This window comes from Schistocerca piceifrons, chromosome 6 (assembly GCF_021461385.2).
Source record: "Schistocerca piceifrons isolate TAMUIC-IGC-003096 chromosome 6, iqSchPice1.1, whole genome shotgun sequence".
In the NCBI taxonomy this organism is placed as follows: Eukaryota; Metazoa; Arthropoda; class Insecta; order Orthoptera; family Acrididae; genus Schistocerca; species Schistocerca piceifrons.
Genome location: NC_060143.1, coordinates 295,867,883 through 295,881,139, shown reverse-complemented (window position 1 = coordinate 295,881,139; position 13,257 = coordinate 295,867,883). Strand labels below are relative to the sequence as shown.

At 41.3% G+C, this 13,257-nt stretch overlaps 1 pseudogene; it reads left to right on the top strand.

The window, feature by feature from the left end:
• Positions 1-11,455: 11,455 nt before the first annotated feature.
• On the top strand, positions 11,456-11,573 carry LOC124803552 (annotated as a pseudogene).
• The last annotated feature ends 1,684 nt before the right edge of the window (positions 11,574-13,257 follow it).

The window sequence follows — 13,257 nt, the reverse complement described above, 5'->3', positions numbered from 1 at the left end:
TTCTCCTCTTTTTTTTTTTTAAGAGTAAAGAATGGGAGCCCTGTTAATTTTATTTTTAGACGAGAGGGAGTTCGCCACAAGTATCGCCAGAAAGTCGGCCCAATACTTTATTAAGACAAAAAAGAATTCTTGAACATAATGCAGCTGCGTCGTATCTCGCAGAATGTAGAGATCTGTATCGGTGGTGAATTTCCACCTCCACAACGTTCCAGGAAAGCCACCCGTCGGCGAAAAACAAAGTTCTTTCGAAATCTGCTTTGACCTCATGTCATAGCTTAAATAAACCATGATTTCGCTATAGCGTAGGTGCTCGTCGCAGCACACTGTGAGATTTCTTTAGCTCTAAGCCTGGACCCTTTATTGCACAGAGTGTATTAAGCGAAAAACTACCAGAGTGTGATTCCTAGGCGCCCGGGCAAAATAATTCTTTGGCTGTGGCATTGTACCTGCTGCAAGTAGGGACTTTGTCTCCCTCGCCTTCTTCTCCTCTGGAAGGTAAGCAGGAAATCCTACGGTGTTCCTGTCTTTCTGTCTGACATGGCTCGTCATGGACCCAGCTAAACCACAGAAAACAAAAGTGTTTAAAGTACTTTGCATAAACTGTTAAACAGTGTCAGCATATGACATGTCTGTTGAGGTTTGGGTATCGTAATTTTGATTGTATTCTAAAGGTAAATTATAAAAAAAAATGCATCAAATGGCTCTGAGCACTATGGGACTCAACTGCTGTGGTCATAAGTCCCCTAGAACTTAGAACTAATTAAATCTAACCAACCTAAGGACATCACACACATCCATGCCCGAGGCAGGATTCGAACCTGCGACCGTAGCGGTCGTGCGGTTCCAGACTGTAGCGCCTTTAACTGCTCGGCCACTCCGGCCGGCTATATTATCAGAGTGCAGATTTCGCACAGGGGAAGTATGTGTTTCAGCGGCTTCCCCTTTTGTGGCATGTGCTGACTGATTAATTGCGACATTGGTAGGTAAAGCAAAATTCAAGGTAGTTTGAGTGTTTCGCATTGAAGATGCACTTTCATTGGCTATCGAGTGATGCATTGTCTCTGTTGCAGTATTGTCGGAATTGGTATTCATTGCAACAGAGTTATTTTGCAAATGCGTATTTTCAGCATTGTCCATGACTGAGCTACGCGTACTACTGTTAATCGCTTTACGCGGCATGATGCGCAAAGAACAAATAAATAGACAAGAAATAAAGAGAAGTTTGCCGTTGACCTGTTAGGAATAACTACACTAAGTAACAAAGAGCAGAGCGTATCCCCGTCTGTATTATTTCAAAAGCTTTCCAAAAGGAATTTCGACCTGCACAAAGTTGTCGCCAAGTGGAACATGTACGTTTGAAAAATGATTGAAATTACGTAACTGACTGTAATGTAACACAACTGTTAGAATGACTATGGCATGTGAACCTGTATTTTATCTCGTCACTTACACGCTTTGCCCTGTACTGGACTTTCTTCACTTCCAGAACGTAAATATAATTTAGCTGCGAGAATGTAAACTGTCAATAACTTTAAACCTCCATACATTTTTCGACCTAAACTTAATCTAACACATTGCCCACAACACCTTGAATCAGCGATCGGTGTTGAGCAGCGACGCTACAATACAATCGATACTACATTTGACCAACTCTGATTCAATATACTACGAGGGATGTCCAGAAAGTAAGTTACGATTGATCGCGAAATGAAAATCACAGTGAAAATCAGAAATGTTCCATTTGTAACAATTAGCTACACCTTTCAGCTACTTCTCTACGTAGTCGCCGTTCTGACTCAGACATTCGTCGTAGCGTTGTACCAACTTTCCAATACCCTGATCATAGAAGGCAGCCGCCAGTGCTTTCCGCCAGTTCTCTACGCTGGCCTAAAGCTCGTTGTCTGTGCCAAAATGTTGTCTTCATAGCCAACGGTTCGTTTGAGCAGAGATGAAACTCAGTGGGAGACAATTACGGGCTGTATTGTGGGTAACCAAACATTTCCAGTTGAAACGATGCAGGAACATCTTCATTGTCCCTGCAGAATGAGGCTGAGAATTGTCTTGAAGAACAAATCGCACGACAGTTATGTAATGTTGGTTGCATAGCTTCAGGGGAAAATTCTCACCAGGCCCCCGTACTTGGCGGGAGACACTATTTTCCATAACATCTTTACGCGGTCGCTAAGAGCTCAGGAAAGAAAAGAGCGACATAATTCTACCTAGAGTCATACTAGAGACACTGCCCAACACATCTTTGCAAAGCTTTATCGGATTTTCATAGTCGTTCCATTTCGCGACTGATCGTAACTTACTTTCTGGACAGCCCTCGTATTTTCCTATAAAACTTGAATTAACTTACCCTGTGTATATACCTTTCAGTGGGTCAAAGTAATGATCTGTTTCCTGTTTTTCCGCCTCGCTTGTGTTTTCCTCCACTGCTCACAAAATATATCCTGCAGAAAAGTGAATTGCATCCGTAAATTTTTAGGTTCTGTGAAGGCTAATTTACAAACTGGCATAGGACAGTGGAAGCAAAGCATGGTACTCAGTGTGGATCTTTGCTGACGACGACGAATAACATTCGGCACTGGCTGCTTAATATATATTTTTAACAGTCTTTATATTGCCAGACCGTTACCTAGTCACATGCTTGTCTTCAGTGGCACAATGTAAGTAACGTAGATACTTGAACAGTATTTAAGATACATAATACGAAGTCATGTATATAGCAGCACATGCCTCATCTTGTTAAAAACATGCTATGGCCAATTACTCGAGGATCAGTACAATATCTGAGGCTGGTGAAGATTTACCGATGGTAAAAATTAGACACAGGATCTTACTTTATCCATTATATTGATCTTTATTTCACTATCCTTCGAAACTAACTTAACAGTGTATGTTGTTTCCTCGGATAATCGAACAGTGCGCTCCAGTTAGCATGAATCTTACCACACTTTTCCGTTGAATCAGAATACACTATCATAACTCTGTTTTGGAGAATGATACATACTAACGGGAACACAAACTTAGTTTTATTCAGTGTTCTGTGTGTTTCATCAATCCTTCGATGTTTACGATTAACGTTGCCATTTGTAATGTGTCCATTGAAGAAAAATTTCATACTCATTGCCAAAAAGAAATTATTATAATATGGCAACATTTAAAAATTGACTTCTTACTTTTGTTCAAGAATTTCTGTACGCTATAGAAGGAGCTAATGCAAAAAAGAAAGAGGACTCTCGTAAATAACAATATATTTTACGTGGTAAATTATTAGTCTTGTGTTTATGTATTTCGCTCATTTCTGTGACAATGTTAGATTAACTAGAGGGTAATAAATTTTATTTTTCTTCCTAACACTGCTTTTATATACCTGTTACGGTTAGACTGCAAGGTGTAGGTGGAAAGCATATTTTATCACCAAATAAAGGTAACGTTTCCTGAGGTCGATTAATGTTTCCAATTGTTTAACCAGTTACTTCAAAGACGTACGTATATGAATCAGAATCAGCATTTTGACTACTTTGTTTTATTAAATGAATAAATTTAGCATAACTGATGAGTAACCTTCAAATATCACGTACTACAGAAATGTATGGAAAGGTGTAATACATATTAGCTTACCGGTTTATGTCTCTGTAAGTCTGGCAGATATTTTTATGGCAGAAGTTACTGAATCCAGTTTCCTTGGCATGTATTCTACATAGTTCATCCACTTAAAGTTTTCATCAATATCTATCCCTTACACATACTAATGTTTATTGTGTTAGTGTTCAATTGCTGCAGTTACGAAAGAATGTATTGCTGAAATTCTAAGATGTTTGGTCCTAAGTGACACACCTGTTTATGCTTGAAGAGGAGTTAGCATAGAACGCGACTGCTTTTGATACTGTTTACCTAAATAATTATGTTGGAATTCTACTGTTTGTCGATCCTATCGGTCGATTACAGAGTCAAATTTAGTGCTGAAATTTTAACTTCAGCTTTCTTGTGTGGAAACCACATTTGCATCGACTATGTGTGTTTTATTCGACAAATGTCTAGCGAAAGCGATGTGTGCAATCAGTTGTACCTGTTTTCTGCTATCATAACTTTCCATTAAAATCATACACAAATGTTATATTTTATGTTTTATTTCAAGTGTGGTCTTTAATTTGGGCTCGGAGTTACTTGTTTTATGAGAGTTGTGGTCTCTCTTGCTGGACATGGAAAAGAAGTTGCCACTTACTCATCAATATTCCGTCACGTTGCCTAAATTTTTATCCTGTCCTGTGTTTCAGTCCACGAATAAATCCGACATCATCATAATCACCACCATCACAATCATAATAACAATAATAATCTTCCTGTTCTCCTTCCCCTTCTTCTGCCTGTTATTATTATTCTAGGTCTGTGAGCCTGTTCCTCCTTCAAACGAAATTATCCTTGCATATGGTAAACGATCGTCCTACAGTTCGCCATAGTATCGGTTTATACAATGGAAAAGTATTTGGAAATCTGTTACTGTTCATTCATCCACTATACGCCGTCAAATTCAGTTTCTTGGTCTATATTCCGCCATTTATATAGAACATTTTCAGTTGCTATCACTGTCTTGTTTTGTTATATTTTGTTCGTATTTAATAGTTCATAGCTGGCATCTATCTGAAAAATTAATGTCGATCACTTGTAATTTGTTGCTGCCGTCGAATACCACAGGGACTGAAAGATTTTTATAACAACATCCTTCTCAAATTTTTTTCATGGTTGTTTCTTGCTTGCTCGTACATCATGCTGTTTTTTACTTCTTTCAGGTAAGCAAACGGGTCTGGCGATCATCTACGTCTGCTTCAGTGTGCGGGCTACAGTGAGGGTAAAGTAAACACATTTACGTAAAGTAAACGTTATTTGAACGACATAGAATTCCAACGCACGTTACTAAGGAGACGCTGTTAACGCTGAGATTTCCATAGCGCACCTTGACGTTGTCAATCACGTTTTCGCTGACTGATTAATTCATTAGCTAGTTTATGCAAACCACTTACCGGGCTCACGACGGGTAACTGATGATTGGGAAACCTTTCAGAGAACAAGACTACTTGGCATTATTGTAGAATTTCGGAGGAGTAGATTAGTGTTAAACGTTCCGTCGACAACCAGGTCATTAGAAACAGCACATGCTCGGATTAGGGAAGGACAGGGAAGGAAATAGGCCAGGACTTTTCAAAGGAACCACCCCGGCTTTTGCCTGTAGCGATTTAGGAAAATCACTAAGAACCTGAATCAGGATGGTTGGTGGCGGGTTAGAGGCGTCGTCATCCAGGATGCTAGTCCAGTGTGCTAACCTCTCTCTGTCGTAGAACTCAGTATGTCCCCATATTGTTGCAAAATCTACAATTGACAAATGAAATTAGCTTCGACTAGGGATTACTGAATGATTCCTGTGACAGAGCTCCGAGTATTAGTTGCCTCAGATACTGGTAATTAGAGTCGTGACGTTTTTGAAACGTCACTAGTAACAAATTTGAGCTTACACTAGTTAAGGACTGTCTCATCTCCAATGTGTTTCCTGGTAAATGCAGTATCATCGTATTACATTAAACCTGGATTGACTGCCACACACAGCGGTGTCCTCTAGGAGTCACTTGTAACCATTTTGTATAGCCAAATGTCAATTTCGAGAAGTTATTAGGTGACTTGCAAGAAAGTTAGGTTCTTTAAGCTGCATGCAAACCAGGCGGAATGCAGTTCATCTCGTTCAGATACTTTGGAACTTGATAGTACATGCGTACTCTTCATTTCACCAATTAAAAATGACTGGTAATACACAAGGTATCAGTCTCTCTCTCTCTCTCTCTCTCTCTCTCTCTCTCTCTCTCTCTGATTCATGAATTGCGTGGGCGCCAAAAATTGTAATGGTAAATCCATTTTTGGTAATTTCGCCGTCAACATTGTTAAGATAGATTCATTTATCAGGCCACAATATACTTCTTGATTCGTTTTCGAACAGATGTTGTCGATCATGGAGAGCAAATTTTTATATGTGAGGCAACATCTGTCCCAAGGTTTCTCCCACAAAAATACCGTGAGCAGTTGTGTGATGGTGTCGCTATCATTAAACTAGCACTGTTACAGAGGGGAAACGTCACTTCTTTTACCATGTAATGGAACAGATGATACTATGTCATGGTTAATCAAGTGGCGTATTTTGATAGTTCTGTAGCCACATTCCAAAATGTATGGAATTTATTTGGAACTACTCGTATACTCTACGATGCTGCTTGGGTGGCGAGCGGCAAGAGTGGCGGGAGGATAGTCCGGTCTGTATCGAACCCACAATTTGGATTATCAACAAAGTTATTGGCACATTGATCAAAGTGTCAGGGTTTCTGGAGGTTTTTGTATGTTGCTAAATCACGCCGTGATACCTTATCTACGCTACACAAACAGTTGATGTGAACACACAGAACAAAGTTTACCTGATTCACAAACTTGTGGCGGACACAGCTTTATTTATACAAAGTTCTGTCGTTTTGATAGAATGGCACCTACCTACAGAATGAAAACAGTATTCTTTGGAAGTTATCTATACGTTGTTGCTATGATTAGTTAAGCTTACGAGAGACAGATCAGATGCCGAAGGAGACTAATTTGTGAATATTTAACATATGTCATTAAACGCCTGAATGATGGAACAAGGTGACGTAGCGTTTCATAAAATAATAATAATAAAAAATTACTATTATAAACGAATAAGCAAGTTCGTATGTCCCAGCAAACATGGGCCATTGCTATCAACGTTCCAGACTGAAGAAACTGTACTCTGGTTTCGGTGAATAAATCTGCGTAAATTCATTAAACGTACGAGCAGAGTGTGAGAACTGTGATTTCTGGGACGCAGAGTGTTGAGGCTGTTATTAAAACCGCACATCACCAGATGAACTTAAATGTTGGTATCAACAGGTAGTAAGCCGATCTAGGCAGCGTTTCATTAATAGTGCCAGCAAGTAATATCCGGCCAGCGTTTAACACGCGTAAGCCGATGCTCTGTGTTCCGTGAAGTTCGGCGGATTATAAGCCACAAATTTCAATGTGCAGCAGTTTGAGACACACACTAATTGCGGCGGGAGGTCATATTGCTTATAGCGAAACAATATAACACCACCACGCTACTCACTTTATCAGCTTTTTAAAGTTACTGTTTTCATTCTGTTGGTAGGTGCCATTCTAGCCAAATCGACAGAACTTTATATAAATAAAGCTGTGTCCACCACGAGTTTGTGAATCAGGTAAACTTCGTTCTCTGTAAATAAGTTCCTTTCTGTCAACTTTCTTGTAGCACACAGTATTCTTTGGAAGTTATCTATACACGGTTGCTATGATTAGTTAAGAAAAGATTAATAAAGGAAAGAAGTAAGATGACGCAGCCTAAGATCGGAATGGACTAGCATGGGGTTCAAAATAGATGACGCCCTTTTCAAAGGGACCATCCAGACGTTTGCTTTAGAGGTTTAACGATAATACAGAAAAGGCAAATACGGATTAGTGGAAGGGATGTTGGAACCTGTTCCTCGTGAATGTAAGATCACTGCAGTAATAGTTACAAAGTATGTACTCTCTCTGTCAGAAAAAGTTAAACATGTATTTTTTTCTGAGGTTACCTGATGCGTGCGTGCGTGTGTGTGTGTGTGTGTGTGTGTGTGTGTGTGTGTGTGTGTGTGTGTGTCGTTGAAGAGCTGGTCACACGTCCACAGGACACACCCATGCAAACGTGAAGCGTGTAAGGCAGTCACGGCAAGAAGACGGCCATGTAAATGTGCTTGCAATATCGGGACAACTTAATTTGAATCGTGAAGTGTGACATAAAATTTTTCGCGAAGATTTAGAGAAACGAAAACTTGAAGTAAAACTCATCGCTCACACACTAACAGACGAACAGAAAGAGGCAAGGCGAAGAATTTCTGCTGAATTACTGGATAGAGCCAGACGTGATCCCACATTTCTGTCAAAGATTACTGCTGGGGGTGGTGGTGATTGCTTTGTGGGGCCCTCAACTGCGCGTTTATCAGCGCCCGTACATATTCCCAACCTTTGCTCAGTCTAAATTCGCCACTTTCATGAATGATGATGAAGTGATGAGGACAACACAAACACCCAGTCATCTCGGCTGCAGGGGATGAAATTTGGTGCTACCAAAATTACCCTCAAGCGGAGGGTCAAAGTGCTGAGTGGCGGTTTACTGGATCACCAGTTTCGAACAAGGTCAAATGATAACTTCCAGAACAAAGACAATATTAATCACATTCTTTAATAGTTAAGGATTAGTTTACCACGACCATGTTCCTACAGGCCAAACTCTTTACATGGCACTCTTGAAACGTTGGCAACAAGCAATTCGACGTCACCACCCTAGTTTGTGGCATTCTCAGGACTAGTTCTTGCTGCATTACAGTTAAAGAGCCCATGCTGCTCTGTCTGCTACCGAGTATCTGGCCAGGCAATCTGTATTGCCATACCACATCCGCCTCATTCGTAGAACCTCGCGCCGTGTAACATTTTGTTGTTTATGTGACAGAAAAGACGACTGAAAGGAAACCTTCATTAAGCTATAGCAGTTATTCAATGGGCTGCGACAAATGAGCTTAAAAGTATCCCTGCTCGCTTCCAACACCTCCGGAATCGTTGGCAGCCGTGTATAGATTACAAAAGGGACTACATCGTTAGGAACTTCGATCTTTACTTGGTAAGTGTAATTTTTACATTTAAAGACATCTCTCCTGGAACTTTTCTGACAAGGGGAGTATTTAAAACTTATTTCATTCAATGTACGTCATTTTTTCTATTGGTCTGTGTCGCCACAATATTTTAATATTGCAGCTTGTGTAATTCCTTTCCAGTCATTGTGAAAGGATGAAGTACAATATTTGTACGAGACGTGTGCAAATGTGACACGTATCAGTGGACAGAGCAGCTCTCTAACATTTAATTCGTAATATGCGCCATAGCCTCTATGCAGCACACAACAATAGACAGGAGTGCCAGCATAAATAAAGCCCTGAATGAGGAAAGTACCCCAATTTTGGGCCAGAATGACTGTAGGAGCGCTCTGGGCAGAACTGTTAAATTGTAATTAATGAAGAAGAGAACGGGATTACGTACGCCTTTGACATCCTAGCGCGTTAAGTGAACAGTGAACTAAAATTTTTTATGCTGTCGTTTTAAATATGACTGCGTTTTACCCACTGTTCCAACATGTCCCACAAGTTTTCTATGGGGTTAGTCAGTCGACTTTGAGGGCCAGTCGAAACGCAATAGGGTGGGCGAGTCTTCAGAAAGCCGTTCACATATTTTTCCACCCCGATGAACGTTGCTAACATGTCTGTGTGAGCAGTGGCCTCTTGCGACGTGACAGACTCCAAATCTTCATTGTTTGCTGTTCATGTCGCAATGTTCACTCGGTAACAGGCTGGGAGCGACCTTCACGCACTCACTGCCTGCAGCATTTCCTGTTGGGATTGGAAGGGATTTTAATTCACAAGCCGTTAAACGCTTCGCCAGTCGCTCTCGGTTGGGATCTTTTTCCGACCACCAATATTCTGACGCGTCTCTGGGCCACGTGTGCTGCACCACTGTTTGTACAAACGTTGGAAAGTCCGCCGCTAAATACCAAGTAAAGGAGCAACTACATATACGGTATGGCCATGGTAACTGCCAAACCGAAATGCCCCTTTTTGCCATTCTGCCGTGTCCTTACATTTCCAATATTTAGGTAAAATCTCCACTTGAAAGATAAATGTCTCACTGATAGGTACTGGTTATGCTCACGCAGAGGCAGTGCGTGCGTGGTTGAGCACGGGACTCGACCGCTATTCCATCTGTAGCGGCTTAACGATTCATTCGTTCACGTGCACTGTGGAGAATAATTTTTGTTCCGTGAGCTGATGATGCCCATTCACTTTGTCTGGGGGACACGTTTGGCGAGTGCAGACGATACTGAAACATAAATGCATATTTATGTTTACATTTTAACGCGTTTCATGTTGGAGTTCGTTGTCCAGATTCTCTGTCTCTACGCTTGCATAACTACTAAGTCAATTAACCAAAAATATACGGAATAAATTATCTCCCTGCTGGCTCCCTCTGAAAATAGACAAATATGCACTTCTCATGTCTATATATTTACTGCCACATTTTGTCATTGTGGCAATCGCTGCCTCGTGGCTATATTTCCTAAAAAAAAAAATGCAATCTTAGGTCAAAAATACATGCACAGTTTTCTCTATGACTGTGTGACAAGACTGAGTTCGTTGGTTGCTTCATATGCATCCCCGCCCAGAACTTAAAGCGACAACTTTTATTTCCAAATTCGTTTCTCTTTGACATGTAAAACTACTTCTGCCATTTGAACAATTGTCAACACTGCTTCCGTTAACAGTCTGTGACACGGCAATGAGCCGCAGAATTGACTTAAAACTGGACTAATACAGAACTGGATTATTTGCTCGGACCAGATTTCCTAGAGCATGAGAAACTGCACAGCGCCATCGTGTTTGTCTTATTATACAGCATTATACATTGCAGTATTTCTGTTCCTCTTGCTCATTGATTTAAACCACTCGAAAATTGTATATATAAAATATTCAGCCGAAGCAGCTGAACCTTGAAGTGTCATTCGTTCTTCTGCATTCTTAATTGTTGCTGAAGCATTGTGATTTAAAAGAGCATGAGTAGAATTAACTTTCATTTTATAGTAATGCCCTGGTCTTATTACCTTCTCTCATAGGTTCCAGGTGACGCTTTTTTCTCAAAATCATACGATTATGCAACAATCTTGATGATGAGGACTGGAATTGACAAACTATAGTATCCGGCGACGTATTTGGGAAGAATAATGTGATCGGAAATAGTTAAATGGTTTCTCAGATTCTTCAGAATATGAACTAGATTAGTCATGAACTATTTTTCCTTAACACCATGCTTGCGATCCATTTCAAATTTATTAGACGTGGAAAGAAGCTAAGAAATGACAATAGAAATTAAAATGTAAATCTGACAGGAGACTAATATCAAGCGAAGAGAGCAGGAAGAAGAAAAAGTTGCTCTCACTGAATATCGACATGGTAACGCATATGATATTCAGCACTCCACCAATTATGCTAGAAGGCAACGCGTTCTCTGATTACTAAATAATGTTGTAATCATTGTCAAGCAATCCACAATGAGCGAACAATTTATTTACATCACATGGTCTAGCAAATGCGAATTCGATGCAGCCATATTTTGTATCTTTATGGGCGCCATTCGCCTTAGGGAATTCTGAAATGGCTACTACCACGTTCTGCCTTCGAATAAGAGTTTACTGCACAACACAGCGGCATTCTTCAGCACAGAAAATTTGATACGTTTTCATAGGATCTAATTTAATACACGTAAAATGAGTCCTTATTTTTCACACACCCCTATACACTATGATGCCAACGGCCTTGCCGCAGTGGTAACACCGGTTCCCGTCAGATCACCGAAGTTAAGCGCTGTCGGGCTGGGCAAGCACTTGGATGGGCGACCATCTGGTCTGCCGAGCGCTGATGGCAAGCGCGGTGCGCTCGTTACTTGAAATACCCTTGTAAGGCAAACCGAGGACCTACTTGATTGAGAAGTAACGGCTTCGGTCTCGGAAACTGACATACGGCAGGGAGAGCGTTGTGCTGACCACATGCCCCTCCACATCCGCATCTAGTGACGCCTGTGTTCTGAAGATGACACTGCGGCCAGTCGGCACCTTTGGGCCTTCATGGCCTGTTCGCGAGGAGTTACACGCTATGATAATCAATATTCAGACTGCTTCTCTCACTTACATGTAATACTTCGGTATGTCAGTGCTCAATTGTTGGCTATCCAGACATCAAAGGTTGTCGCTACTTGCTTTAAACATTAAGACACATCATTCGCTCCCTGTTGTTTCATCGATTCAGTTCACGACTGCAGACAGGCAGTCCCAATGAACACACTGTCATGCAAACCTTATGCAAGAAATTAACTATGGTATGATGTGGCATTACCAAGGAACATAGCTCGATGAATCTTGGATAATGCATATAAAGACTTGGTGCTGTATATTACAGAGGGTAACTGAGAGAAATACTCAATAGCAGAACAAAAGACACTTTTATTCACAGACAAAAACTGCATTGCAGTAATTGGAATATGATTGTCCCCTGGACGTTGCTAAAGGCGGTACATGGTTGTTAAACGTGTATGAGATCACCACTGAGGCAATGCATGCTTGCAACATGTTCAAATGCTGGGCACATGGCTGGTAACGGGTTTTTGTGGTAGGGCGACCCATTCTTTCTTCTCCGCTATTCGAAGAGGTTGCGCATTGCCATCCATAAAAATTAACTCAGGGCTCAATTCGCTGTTCGAAAGAGGTACACGGGAAGAAAAACAATCTCACAGTAGCGTTGACGAGTGATTGTACCGTGTTCAGAGACTTAGAGATGAGTACGCCCAAGCAACATATGCCTCCCGGCACCATGACATTTGCATCATCAAAACTATCATGTTCAACAGTGTTCCTGGGTGCGTTACGTGTTTCCACTTCTCGCTGCATCAAGGTATCTTACGTAGCCCTCAACAATTTAGCTGCAGCAGATGTAGGAATTCATAAACTAGCAAACAATTTGCTATATGTCGTCATGACACGGTGCATCTCCAGTGGCTATTATCAGTCACATTTTGTGTGAACCATGCCATCATAGCTTCCTTGCGCTTTATTTTCCCTCTGTCCTGAAGTTTCTGTTGTGTACAGCTTGGTACACAATGGTAAGGTGAGATGGGCTACAGACTAGTGTGTCAGTTGTCATCGCAGGAAAGGTGGGCAACAGCAGAAATGATTAGTGAACACGTTAACACAGTAAATAGAAGATTTACTTGTATTTCTCCAACCGCATGGGGACTCAATACAAACCATGCTGCAAGAAACAGAGTCCAGCTGATACAATAACAACAAAGATGAAGCACTCTGAACTAACAGATGAACGATGGTATCACTGGCGTGACAGCGTCTTTGTAGCGTCATATAATGATGAGGCTCGGAGTACGAGTGGGCTGCCTGGCTGCTGCCGGTCGTGCTATATTGCGGTGGCAGAGGGCGCTGGTGGTACAGAGCTGCGGATGCGTGCCTCACAAGACGTACACCGTTGGGTCCGCCAGATGCCACACCTCTGTTGGCGTCTGACGGAAACTCGCAATTCCGTTGGCAACTTGGATGCCTGA